This window comes from Falco punctatus (assembly GCF_963210335.1).
Source record: "Falco punctatus genome assembly, chromosome: 8".
NCBI lineage: Eukaryota > Metazoa > Chordata > Aves > Falconiformes > Falconidae > Falco > Falco punctatus.
Window position 1 is genome coordinate 6983835 of NC_137588.1, and position 14184 is coordinate 6998018.

Sequence of the window (14184 nt, forward strand, 5' to 3'; positions counted from 1 at the left end):
CCCCTGTGTTATTTTTCCTTTCAGTCCTTTAAACAATACCCTTCTTCAAGGTCTCTAGCGCACAATGGCATTCCCATTGCGGTGGTTGTTTTGCCCAGCCCCATCTTGAGCCACTGCACAGTCTGCGACTGCGTTTCAGTCCACTTACCAAATGTGACAAGAGTGATCCTGGCTCCTTCGCTACAGTGACTCATAAGGACGAGTTATTAAGATATTAAGTCCCAGGACGGAGGCCAAGAGTGTTCAGACACTGCCTGCATCGCTGTTGCTGTCTCCGTCCTTCTCCATGGTGTGTTTACATATCAGCTGGAAATTTCCTAAATAAGCTGATTCTAACTATCAACAAATACCGTTCAGATAATGCACTTTTCATGGTAGTTTCCAGTATCCACTCTACAGGAGGATATAAAAACTTCTTTTGTTATAATATAGCCTCCTTGGCAGCTTGTAACTCAGTGGGAAAGGCTCTGGATTCCTGGAGGAGCACACTGTGTCAGCGATTTTGGGTATTTCAGGGAGTGTGAGGCCTCACTGGGGAAAAAGGAAAGCCCGAGAAAAGCTCTGCTTTCCTTTTAAGATGTATCGGTAATTAAATTAGGTCAAAAATCAAAAAGTGCGAGTAAGGGGTGCGAAAAGACGTTCTCGCTCTCAGCAAATCTGTTGGGCTTTTATAGGAAGCGGGAGCACTGCCAGTTGTCTACTGTGTGTCTGTGTCATATTCAATTTTAAAACGAAAATTCAAAGAAGCGAAGGCTTCTATGCACGCTTCTCCCAGGGCTTTTGTTAGCTTAGCAAGGTGGTGGAGGAGATAGCTCCATCCCCTGGTGGGAGCGCCCTGACTGGTGATGCCCAGTAGCATCTATGGAGCAAGGACGCTTTGAAGGCACCTATGGTCTACTTCCTCTCTGAGACAGGCATAAAGATGTTCCCAGCCAGGATTTATTCCATCCAGGGGATTTTGCATTCTTCATCTTCCTCCTTTCCCCCTGTGCTGCTCTGCACAGAAAAGTGTCTTTTCAGACCAAGGCTGGAGGGCTGTTGGGTAGGTGTTGTGCATGTGCACCAAAAAAAAATATAAATTTTTGCGGAAGTAGAAAACCTTTCATAAAAGTAGAAAGCAGTAAAAATGTTTAAAAGATGGTTTTAAAACCCCCAAACATTTCTTCTGCTTTTTCTTGAACCTGTGGCTTGTAAGGTGAGCTCACCTTGGATGCTGTGCTCTTTTTGCTTTCAGATGCGTAGCTCTTCCATGCGATGGTTGTATGTGGGAAAGAGGCAGGTGATGCCTGCTCTGAATATCAAGTCGAAAAAAAAAGGCTGAAATGGCATTAAAAGGTGGAAGAAGAGCCCGCAAGATGAATTTAGGATGGAGCTCCCTTCCAGGGGTCATCCCAGCCTTCTGCTCTGGGAAGTACAAAAAAACCCCACTAAACTCCTTGGGGAAATGTGCCTGTAAGTTGTTGTGTTGTTGTCGATGGTTTTTAGCTGTCATATTAAAAACAAGAGAGAAAGATCCTCCAAAATATTTTTCAATAAAGGGCCTTCTTTCAACAACAACAAAAAAAGACAATTCAAAGAAACATTTAATACAGCTGGTTTTAATTAACTCACGTGATCAGCTGGTGGAAGAATTAAATTAGTGTTGCTTGATTTTATTATGGGTCCATTTTATCTACACCAACAAAGGTAAGAGGCAAAGCCTCCATGGAGGGGCCTGATCTGGAGCACACTGGGGGCTTGGGAAGTCTTCCTCTGACTCCCAGCATCTTTCAGCTGGGCTCACTGGTAATTTGAATTCTGCTTCTCCATTTATCAGCTCCATATCTCGAACCAAGTATATTCTACAAGAATTTATTTTTAATCTTGTGCTGTGGTGCAATGGGCTGCTTGGTGAAGTGGCTTTATAGACCCAACGTGTGCGCTTTTTTGGGAAGATAATTACACGAGTTCAAAGTCTCGTCAGCCAATCGTATTTTGGTATTCATGCAAGCTGTTTCATAATGCTGTTTTGAACCCTGTTGGTGGCATAATTAAGATTTAATTAAATACAGGAATAGAAACATGTTGTTCATTTGACCATCTGTGAGTCAATGACTACAGTGGTTTTCTAAGTTTCTACGCTACATGCTGTTAGTGAGTGTTTCATATTATTTTCCATCTCCCCAACCATACTTGCACGTTTTCAGAGCCACTGAAAAGCCAAAGAAGATATTATAATCTTGTGCTGATGATCATCTCTTTCTGCTGTTCTTAGCTATTGATCGTATCGAGCAAAGGCAAACCTTGCAAGTATAGCAAAAGCCGCTATGATGGGGAACGGGGATGCCAAAGAAATGACAACTTAATCCAAAGATAAAAAGAATCAAGGGGGTGCATTTTATTCCCTGGATTTTTTTTTGATGGTTGAATGTCCAAGCCAGCAGCATCCAGGCTTCCAGCATAGTAATAACGATGATGATGGTGCAGATACTTGTATTTTTTCTCAGAGCCTTCCTGCGGCACCTAGCACAAAGCAGCCTTGCTTTCAGCTGCAGGACAGGCAGGCAGCGATGTTCAAACTGTGGCAATAAAGTAGCCCAAGCACACATCAGGGCCCCAGAGTACCAACTTCTACACAAACCAGAGCTCAGAAGATGTTTTGCTCATGTGTCCAAAATACGCATTTTTTGGTTTGACAAAAACTATTTGTGAGTTGGTGTTGAATATAAGTTAGATTTAACTGAAAAGGGTGGGGTTTTCCCTGATTAAAACTGCTTTTTGCTGAAACTTTAGAAGGGAAATATTTTGATTTCAACAAGACATTATGAGACTAAATTTGGTTAAATGTTGTGTTTTTAAATAGTGCAAAATTCACCCCAAGCCAAAACTGAAACATTTTGTTTCAGATACAATGAAATGTCTTGTTTGATCAGAACATTTATTTCCCTACTGTTTTCTGGTTTAAGGGATAAAAGAAAAAAATAAAAGTTTGAGCTAACTCAAACAATATTTATGCTTTCTTGGATTTTTCTTGGGGAGTAGAAAGAGGTGGGGTCAACCACCAACCCCCAAAATAAATGCTTTACAAAGCTCTTGCTGATGCATGTACAAAAGCAAAGAAGAGGGATTTGCCTTTGCTGCTGTTGATTCCCTGTTGTACAGTCTACCAAAATAGGTTATACATGTTTTTTTCTTACAATACAGCTTTTAAAACCATAATTTTAATACATTAGACTAATCCCTTTTTCTGTATTTACATGCCTTTTATTTCTTTTTTTTTTCATTCAATTTTTTGTTTTCTGCTTTGGGGCACAGATGAGGGTGACCGATAAAGTTAGTAACAGTAGAAGGATACTTTCAAAAATGTAAAAAAAAAAAAAAAAAATCCAGAAAGTGAACATTTTCCAGAAGTGGGGGGAAAATGGGGGAAAAAACATTAGTGGTTTATTTCAGCCGCAACAAGAAGCAATTCATGTGCTTTCACTGTCATCATCTTGATAGGCAAGAGTTTGTTTCAATGCTTTACAGTGATGTTCTTGCTAATGACGCTCTCTCATGAGCATGTCAAGGGTATGACTGTGCCACCTCCTCTGACTTAGTTTATCCCAATTTCCACAAATTTTCAGAGCTCCAGAAATTACTATTAGCTGCCACATCCTTCCAGTTGATTCTAGCTCCTTGCTAAACAGATTGGAGGTGGGGTGGTGATCCCGGTGCTTCAAAGATCACCAATGGGCATTTTGGTCCACACCAACATCAAGTGGTGACAACAGCCTTGTGATCCTAATTTCCCAGACCAACCCTATTCTTTTCTTGCTGCAGTGTGTGCCAACCATCTCTGGCTCTGCTGCTGTTCTTTGTCTCTTTATCATCATCCACGTCCCATTGTGGAGAGCTCAGGGCTTCCAGCGCACCAGTAGGTCTTGGCAATGTGTATCAGGGTGCTCCAGGGAGCTGCGGGAAGGGGGCTATTAGCACTTTGCTCCTAAGACTGAAGGACATTGCTGAAAGAAGTCTCTAAAGTAACAAGGAGTTGCTTTTGTTCTTATGCCTGTCCCCTATTTTAATGATATTTGCAAATCCCCGCTGGTTCCAGCCCCACTCTGTGGCAAACCTTGGGATTTTGCAGGTGTTAGGACAGCGGGCATTTTAAAATGTTTTGCAGTATGTCTCTGCTCCTGTTCAAATCACTGCTGCTAACATCGGCTCAAGACCGAGCGCTTTGGAAAAGATCCTGCCTTTGTTCCAACAAATGCAGGTTGTGCTAAACAGGAGCAAAAAAAGGTCCATTTCGCAGCTGCACCCCGGTCGAGCCACTGGCTTGGCAGCCGGTGAGCTGATAGCGTGCCGCTTGCTGCTGGCGCTGATTTGCAGCAGACAGGGCTCCGGCTCCACGCACCGTGCCGGACAGTGCCTCCACCCCGCAGCGTGGGGATGGACGTGAGTCGAGGAGATCTGAGCCTCCCGGCCCCGCAGGCACTACCTCCTTTCCAAAGAGCCCCAGGAGCGAGCAAAGCGATGTGTAACACGGGAGCTCATCAACACCTGAAGTCATTTTCAAGGGGCAGATGCAGAAACAGAGGTATTACTATTGCACAGTGATATCAGTAATTTATTTCAAGTGATCAGCCTATAATTCCAGTAGTATTTCCATTTCAAATACCTTTTCATTTAAAACAACCACAGTGCGTGAATATTTCTTGTCCTTAAAGTAGAGCTTAGCTACATCTTGTGACTCGACATAAGTTTCTTTTAAGTTGTCCTGACGTTACGCATTTACATGCTGTGCATAGTTTTCATTGTATAGCCATGGCTGTGAAACAGAATTTCCTCCAGTAGATTTTGCCTCTGGACAGATGTGGTTAAAGTCATCTTTCTGTCTGGCCGAGCAGACGGGCTCCTGCCGTCTCAGACTTCCCTGGGCAACTCCAGGAATGATAAGAGAGGCGGAACCCAGACCTGTGTTTCTGCCTTATTCAACTTTGTATCCTCTCCCAGCTGCTGTTAGAAATGCTTGGTCAGTTTTCAATATATATATTTTTATTATTTTTAAACAAAATTAAATTTTCCATGGGAGAAGGTGAGTGTTTTTCCCTGCATTTTCATTCCAAAATTAGGAACATACAATCAGAAAACACCATTGGCTATAAACAAAAGTAACCTCAGTTGTTATTAAACGTTTTTAGTGTGCTGTGAAAGCAGCGATTGGCTTCTGGAAATGCAGGTATTTGGGTGGAAAACATTATTTTTTGGGACAGGTACATCCAAGTCCGTGTTTTTGGTGAATTGCCTGACACCAGCAATTCACATAGGAAAGCTGATTGGCGCTTCTCTTGCAAAAGCTACAGTTTTCAAGCAGCTCAGCGCATTTTTGAAGCTGTTGCTTCATCTTTGACCTAGTGGAGGGATGTGTTTAAGCCCGGCTTTGCTTAGGATCCCGCTTAGCCCCACACCGTGCGTGGAGGGTATTAAGACCCTGTGAGCTGCATTACTGGGGTGTCAGAGACCTTGCTGAGGTTTTTCTCTCTAACTTCTTTATCCCTAACTATCTATGCACCGCAAGGAGCTTCCCTGAGCTCGGAGGAGCTGCTCAGAGGGGATAAAATGGAGCACACTGAATAAACCGCTGCAGGATTGGGCTCACAGTGCATAAAGCACTGTCGTAAGCAGTAATGCTTTCCAGGCTCGTGGCCTCAGCTAGCTGCAACTATCCACCGAGCACCTTTTTAACCTGTTTTGAGTCCGGCAGTAATGACAGCGTTGCTTCTGAAACACAGTGTTTTGGAAGGAATATTTTCTTCTAACACATTTTCTCATCTTTGCAGTTTCTAAGTGGAAGGGACAGATGTTTATTTGCAAACCAATGAAGAATACTGTAGTATTTTCCTCTTTTCTTTTTTCCCCTAGATGTTTTTTGGCACAGCTATGAAGTGATTTAAAAAAAAAAAAAAAATAGTTGCAAATGCTTAAAATTCTGCTGGTGTTGTGATTCCCGGAGGGACCTCTCCCAACTGCAGCCCCCATGTGCTGTTACCATGACAATCTCCCATTTTCCTCTAAACTCTGGCACACCGCATTCCATAAAATTTGCACAAAAAGTGTCTTTATTATAAGCAAAATTTGGTTAGTCAGATACTTAACATCCTGTATCAATAAACATGCTGGTAGAGCTGACTTTCCCTTCTCTGGGAGAGCTGGATGGGTTGTTTTAAATATATCTACGGAAGATCCCGAGGGCTGGTTTTCTGTGGAGGTAGGAAAGGGGGGAGAGTGTGTTGGCTGTTTGTTTTCTCTGCAGTGAGATACTCAGTGTGTACACCTCCAAACAGGCTTATATTCACGTGCTTGTATTTATCCGGGTTTCCCCTTGCGAACGTGAAACTGTGGGATGGCAGCAGCCTTGTGTTACAGCCTTGTGCCTCTATCTCCACTGATGAAAGCGTTTCCTCTGTTTAGGTGTGTGATTTAAACAGAGCTTGCAATGTGAAATAAGTGGTTATCTCATAAGGGAATGATCCCTATGTCGTGATAAAGCTCATTTGCAAAATATCCTATCCCACATCCGAACAGGCAAAACGCTGTTCCAGATCCAGGCATTTTCTCGGATGCCAAACAAGTGGGTCCAGCCGCAGGGTTTACAGCAATAGACTGACCCGAGCGTTTGGAAACACCAGCTCTCGCTACTGAAATCTGTATTTGTGTCTGATGTATAATTTTGGATAAATTATCAGAGTAGCAGGTGTGTTACTCAAATGCTATCTTTCATTTGACGTACAATTTTTAAGTGCTTGGTTCTCTCCTAGTGAAAAATACCATGAAAGTGCAAAGTATTGTGGTTATATTGAATGTAAAATAAAAATCAAAGGTGTGGAATTTTGTCTCTTCATTACAGGAGGCAGAGGAAGGAGAAGTCTTCTCAAAGAAAAGTATTTTTATGTTAAAAATAATTTGTAACACAGAAATAAAATGATGCTTTGGAGCAGCATAACAAAACAAAATTCCTTTGCAAGCTTCCCAGTAGAATATATATTTTTTTTAATTTAATGGAGTTAATCCTTGTTTGTTTACCTTCCTGATTATATTAACCAGCAAAGTAGTGATTAAAGGCAGGAGTGTAGCTCATGCTAATTATATTTAAACCCACTGAACCTGTTTCTTTTTAGTGGGGGATGATTACAATAAACACACCTGCAGTATTTTACAAGCAGGCTGGGTGCTGGCGTGGGATACCACACTGCTGGGAAAAGCCAGCACTTAACCCTGCTTAGAGACACCTTCATGCAAAAAAAAAAAAATAATCCCATGTTTGTCTCCAACATCCTGGGAGCCGCCGCGTCCAAGGATGCGGGCACGCTGCATCCCTGAGGGTGTGGGCTGCGGGAGGAGGACTGCTCTGGAGGGACTGGAGCAAGCGGTTTGTTGGGTCGGGTTTAAAAATTGATTAAATGCTATAATTAAATTTGCTAGATCCCTCAGCATCTAAAGCAAAAGCTAAGTGTGCTTAGATGTGAGTGTGTGTATGTCAGTGTCTGCACTGTGGCTGTCAAAACTGACTCTAAAGGTCCTGTTTTGGTGTCAGTACAAACCATTGGCGCTGCCAGTTTATACCCGCTCAGGAGCTGCTGCCTTGTTATCGTGTAACATATAAATATTCTCATAGAAACTAGATTCTCTTTGTGTGATGGGTTTAGATTGATATGTGGCAAATTTAAAAAAAAAAAAAAAAACAAAAACAAAAACAAAGCCAAAACAACAAAATAACCCCAGCAAAAGTTAATTCACCACGGCAGAGTGGTTTGGGGAGATAACATCTTATATTCCTGCTGTTTAATTAAACCCAGATTCTTATTTGCTATACCTTTTAATTAAAGAGGAACAAGATATTTGCCCTTCTGAGGCATCTGGTTGATTTTATGAAATTGGGGAGGGTTTGTGTGTGCATTTTTCTTTTTAGTTTGAGATTCAGTTGCACCGAACCACTCCACCACAGTTTGTTTTGAAGGGAGGTTAGACAGCTTTGTCCTTAGCTCTGGAGGCAGGGAGACAGCCACAACCATGAAATTCCCCTCCGGATTCAAGCTGATCTGCTCATAGAGCGGGGGGGGGGGGGGGGGGGGGGGAAGCCCTCCCTGCAGCTTTGAACTTGAGCTAGCAATAAGTAGCAAGGTAACAGAAATCGCAAAGAAAAAGAGGGGGGGAGTGGGGGAGTGGGGAGGATCAAGTAAGCCAAAAATCACTTCCATCCATGTTTATTTAGGGTCTTAAATTTATTTAAGCAATGAGAGAGAGTATTTTTAAGACTACTTATTTCGCATTCATGTGCTAGTAAAAAATTAAAACAAATTCCCCAAATACTTTCTCAATGCAATTTTCTAACTACTTTTTATTACTTTGAAAAGGTCAGTACTTATTATGATTTTGGACGCACTTCTGTCTGTGCTAAACACCTTCAGAGGAGAGAGTGCATGACTTCTCCTTAGATAATGTTCAATTTAATGAACGCTCTCATAAGGGCAGCACATTGTAACATCAAAATAACCAAGGTTAAGATGGCTACAGATTTCACTTGAATGTTCCAAGAGCAATTATTTTGATAGGGTGCAATTCTTCCTCCGCAGTATTTAAGATACCTTGAAAGCCGATAATTTCTAAATCTTTTTTATCAGGTGGGGGAAAAAAAAAAAGAAAAAAGAAAAAAAGGGTTTGCCAACCTCTTTCACTGATTTAATTTCGCAGTTTTGTAGAACTGTTAAGTTACTATTGATTTTTCACATTATTAATTCAATTCTCTGGGAAGATCCCAGCCACGTATTACTTTCATTTTGCAAAGCAGTTTGGTTTCAGTGCTGAGTCGGAGTCGCATGTTTTGCTGATGTTTTACCCCACGGAGAATAGCTTGGCTGTTGGAGAGCTGTGCTGGGATGGGTTCACGAAGATGTAAGTCAGTAGAAGAATATAATGTAGAAAAGGAAAATGAAGTTATTGAAAGACCTTTTCTGGGTTTTGTTTGGCTTGAGGATTTTTCGCCCCCTGGAAGCAGATCCATCCTTCTTCTGGGGCAGAGTAATATTTTTGAGCCTGAAGTTTTGGTACTGTCACAATGCTGCAGAAATCCTAGTCCGTGATGTCAGAGGGAGAGAGTTGGATAGTGTCTGTAGGAAACTGACTGATAATGTGGAATTACCTTCCGGGAAAAGGTTGCTTTAAGAGTGCAGCACATAATAGCAGAAAGGAGAAGCGATAAGCTATTCCATGTAAGGTGTCGATCCATCAAAACCCCGGAGTCTATCCTTCACACTAATCGCACCCTCACCCCCGCTACAGCCAGCTCAACCTAAGCACAAGCTGATATTTAAACACATGCTGCATCACCTTCCTGGACTGCTGAACTGGGATTAAAGAGCAGAAATGCTGCAAACCAGCCTGTTAGGTAGGCAAAAATCTGAGCAAAGGCATCTGCTAGCTGGGAAAGTCTGTCTTGCTGTTGCAAGCTTGTCTGGCTGCGTCACTCAAGACTCTTAAATGCAGTGGTGGCTTTGTGTGGGTCGATGCATATACCTTCACAGGAGGAGTAAAATATGGGATGGGGGAAATGAGAACGGTGATAGAAGTATGTGCCTTGCTTTAAGGAGGTGCTTGCAGCAGGGGCTGCGTGAGTCAAAAACCTTGGGAATCATGAGTCTGAAATGCAGGTATCTGAATAACAAGAGAATTTGCTTTTTGTTGAAAACCAGGTCTCAGATTAGCTCACTGGCTGGGTCTAGTGCTATAACATCCAATAATGGTTACTTCAGTTCATATAACTTTATTGTCCTCCAGAGAACTGCATAAATGTTAGCTTGGGAAATCTCTTCTGCACGCTCGAGCAGGATGCGTGCATGTGTGCACGCCTGCGTGCGGCTCAGCGTTGGGGGTATCGGGATCAGGTTCCCTTCTGAGGAGCTTTGTGGCCATTTAGGAAAAGTCCCTCTCTGGGAATCCCAACTTAAACCTCACTGCATGACCTAGGAAATGGGGGTTTGATAAGCCTTGTCTGTGAGCGTGACTTGTTGCTGGAGGGGCAGGCAAGAGGGAAACCTGTCAGGCATGGAAATGCTGTGAGAACACTTGCTGCAAGGAAAGGTTCACCAGGCTGATGCCACTTCATGACTGATAATAATTGCTGCCCTCTGTATGTTTTAATATTCCCCCCTTCTCCTAACCCGCAGTTCCAAGAGACAGGGACACACAGACGAGCGCGTATGCACACTCCAAACAGCCAAACCCGTGATTGCCCTTCCCATTGCTTTGCTCCATTTTCGTCTGTGTACAGCAGTGTCTAACGGGAACTGCTTGGGCTAAAATTTTCCATGCTCGGTGTCTGCCTCAGCTTGATTATTTTTGGAAAGGGCTTTTGGAGGAGATGGCTTAGCCATTCGCAAGACTGTGATGAGAGAAAGAGGCGTCTCACTGTAGCGCAGGCAGCCTGCAGGACGAGAGCAGGGAGCAGAGGGAATGGTGTGCTGCTTCCTCAGGGTGTCTGAGATCAGGGGATCTGCTGCCTGTAGGTTTTTCAGTGCCAGCTCGTGTCGTCCTGGCTCCCCCGGTGCTGTGCAAGTACCACACCACTAACTGAGCACTCAGGCGCTGCAGACGGGAGCACTGTGAAGCTAAATAATATTTCAGGTTTATCCTGTATGCAAGGTGTGTAAATAAGGACTTGGAGAGAGGGCAGCAAGATGTATAAAAAATGGCTTCGGAAAGATAAAAAGTGTACTTTCGGGGTGAAGAGGCATAAAACATAATACGATTACGGAGAAGCTATGCACACATTTTATCTGTATGGTTTTTTTAACAGCTGTTTCTGCTCCCTGTGTTGCCGGAGGTGCCCCGCTTTGCCGGGGTAGGGATGCTCGCAGGAGCCATCCTCTGCTTTGGGAAAGGCGAGACTTGAACCCTGAACCACGAGAGGGCAGTGCCCGCAGCTGCATTTCCCTCTGCTCGAACACCCTCCCACTACACAGGCTTTGCTTGTTGGTGAAAAGCAGTATTATCTAATTTTATTCCCTCCCCCGCCCCGCTTTTCCCCTCTCCTGGCAAGAAATCACCTTTGAGATTGCAATCGCTTTGGCTGTGGTGTTTCTGTGTTCAAACGCGCTGGGACTAAAGCAAACAGACTGGGTGGGAGTAGGAGTCATCTAAAATTAGACACAGTGGTTGTAATTACACTTTGTTCCCACAAAAGGAGCTGATGTGGCTTGGGAGGCTCTTCCCAGAGGTCAGGGCTTGCTGGTAACCCCGACGGCAATGTGCCTGGACCCTACACATGGATTTATTGAGGGTATCCAGTTGGGAAAGGAGGGCAATGTGTTGGATTGTTGTAAGGGGCCTTCCACAAGGCTTGTATGATGCTGACAATATATATTTAACTTTCTCTTGAGAGCCACTACAGACTGCCTGTTTGCCGCCTTTTCTACTTGTGCAAACCAACTACCTTGCTCCAAGGAGTGTCGGTGGGTAGAGTCCAAGGTCCAGCTTTGACCCAGGAGTTGGCCCTGGCCAGGCTGTTTTATGGCCATGCAAAAGGAACAGGTTGGTTGCCTCCCTCCCAAAACGTGACCTAGGAGAAAATATCTTCTGCCATAGATCCTAAGGCCCCACAGGACACCAGTACCTACAAGACACCCTCAGGCTGTTGTAGTCTCCTCCTGCAGTTTCCTTGGACAAGCTTCCTCCATCATGTCCCATGCCTTTACGCCAGCCTGTGCTCAACATAATGAGAGCATGGTCCACAGCCCAAGAAATCCTGCACAAAATGAAGATCATTGGTTTTGAAGGTGAGTGAAGGTTGTGGTGAAGTGCCTGTCATGTGCATAATGCATCAGCATTTTGGTCAAGAAAGTGGCCAGCAGAGCTAGGTAAGAAACACAAATTGCTAATAACAGGCCTGCTGCTGCTTCTGCTTCACCAGCTGGTCTTACGTGGCCTGAGACTCACATGCACAGACCTTCAAAGCTGTACAAGTGCAATATAAGAACTGTCACCAGCTGCCATACGGCACCAGCACTGGCTGCCACCTCACCTGCAAATATGTCCAGGGCAGACCATGGTGGAAGCATTCTCAAGGCTAGGGAGTTTTGGCATGAGCGGTACAGAGAAACGTTATTCCTTTCTGCAACAGGAACACGGTGAAGAAAAGACCACCTGGGAGCTCCCTTGTTGACAGCCCTGCTCCCAAGGTACTACGTGTTCCCATTATTTGAGGAAAAAACATGGTGTTTCCTGACCAACTGATGCTCAGCATCCAAAAAGGGACTGGTGCGAAGACACAGTACTCGGTGTTTGGCTCAGGGCAGAGTTTTAACACATCCATTCCCTGCAGTTCAACCTTCTCCTCTATCTAGCAGGATGCGTATGGTTGTATGAGTGCAGACAGCTACAGCCTGGGGTAATCCATCATCATGACAACAGCTGTGGAGCCACATCCATCCTTCAGAGACTGCTATCCATGTGCAAACTGGAACCAGCCCTTGTGACTGATCTTGTATTGCTGGAGTGAGTTTTGGAAAGTCAGCCATGAACTGCAGCAGGATGATGTGCAGGACTATGTACCAAGCCAGTGTAAGGCACCTCCTCTCATCCACCAGGACTGAAGCTGCGAGAGAGACTGGGTTCTTCAGACTGCTTTACAGGGTGCAGTTACCACCGCGGGGTCTCTTCTGCATGAAATGGTGTCTGGCTACTGACCTGAGGTATAAAGCCTCACCATGCAGTTGAGCTGTTTCTTCACACTGAGAGGTTTCTGCCTGTTAGGACCACGTCTCTGTTCATAACAAAATGTTGTGGTGCTGCAGCGCTTTGCTGTTGGGGTCTAACCTCCTTTCTGTAGTCTCTGTCCTGAAAATTTCAGTGCAGTCCATCAGGGACTTGAAGAGCACCATGCAAAGTGTCCAGCTTCTGTCCAGGCAATATGGGAGTGACCCAAAGAGAGTTCTCTTTATATTAGGGCTTTGGGTTACTGGAAGGCAGGCCTGCCTCAGTAATTTCAAAATCTTAAGCACCACAGCTCAAGCAGCTTGTGAATCACAAGATCTTCAGTGGCCAAGCTCTAGCAACACTTAAGAAGCAATATGAAGTTGTCCAATTACTTGCCCAGTCTTGTTTCAGGTGAAACATGAAAGTCCTTTTTCCATGCTGGCATAGTAGGGCTCTTGCAAATGAAGCTTGCTAATGTGAGTCTGTGCCAAAATAAGGAAAAAAGAAAAGAAAAAACAAATTGTCCCTTCACCCCCAGGTATGTCTTGTAAAGAAACTACCCAAGCCTTCTCAAAAGAACTCCTTTCTTCACAATAAAGAGCTGATTTCTTTTGTTCCAGACTTTCCAAGCTGATGAACGAGAACCATGGTGTATTGTTTCAGAAAGAGTAGTTTAGTTTTGAGGGAAGGAAGGTGTAACAAATAATTCTCACTTTTCTTGGCAAGGACCCTGGTGAGCTGGAAACAGGGATGTGTGGGCCCCTGAGCTGGTCCTCAGAGGCTGCAATATGAGGGTACCATTCTTCAGCACCTCCTGGCTTCCTTCCATAGGAGGTTTGGCCTTCAAATTTCTGGTGAGAGAATCCTGCTGCTTTGTTAGACAACAAGGAAAAAGCAGAGCCAATCTGTGCTGCCTTGCAAAGGAAGCAGAACTGAAAAGACCCAGGAAGGGGGACCCTGGCCTTCCAAGTGGGGAAGTCACTGAGACCTGCTTTGAAAGTCAATGTGCTCCTTTGGGAATGTGTTGATGGACTGAGGAGCCTCACCTAGGTCTCCATCTTCATAAAGTCATCCCAAAATCTTGATCTGGACTAGGGTGTAATCTACTGTGTATGGGCTGCTGCACGATCAGCTTGTGTGTGTATAATAGAATTCCTATAATTTCTGGGAACTCTGTAGTTGTTGTTTCTGGAATAAAATTTCAGGGTTCAGGAGGAGAGATGACGAAACTGAAAAACGTGGGTAAACATCAGAAGTAGTTCCCTGGCAGAGAATCACACTGTGCTGCCAGTCAAGCCTGTTGACAGGACACCACAATACTGGGTGCTGTCAATGTGACACAGGGAATGAGCCAGAACTGGCAGGAGAGAAGATGGGTGGGCAAGGAGCATGTCTGCACACAGCAGTTACCCTGGGCTGATGCGGAGGGCAAATGTAGTGCACAGAAATAATTTCCCTCCTGGGTCTTTC

At 44.2% G+C, this 14184-nt stretch overlaps 1 protein-coding gene across 1 annotated transcript in view; it reads right to left on the reverse strand.

The window, feature by feature from the left end:
- LOC308069024 (helix-loop-helix protein 13-like) overlaps positions 1–14184 on the reverse strand; it is a 40265-nt gene continuing 26081 nt past the window's right edge. The window contains exon 1 of the mRNA XM_080400703.1: positions 1–14184. This exon is cut by the window's right edge and continues 26081 nt beyond it. The gene's annotated coding sequence lies outside the window, so the exon portion shown is untranslated.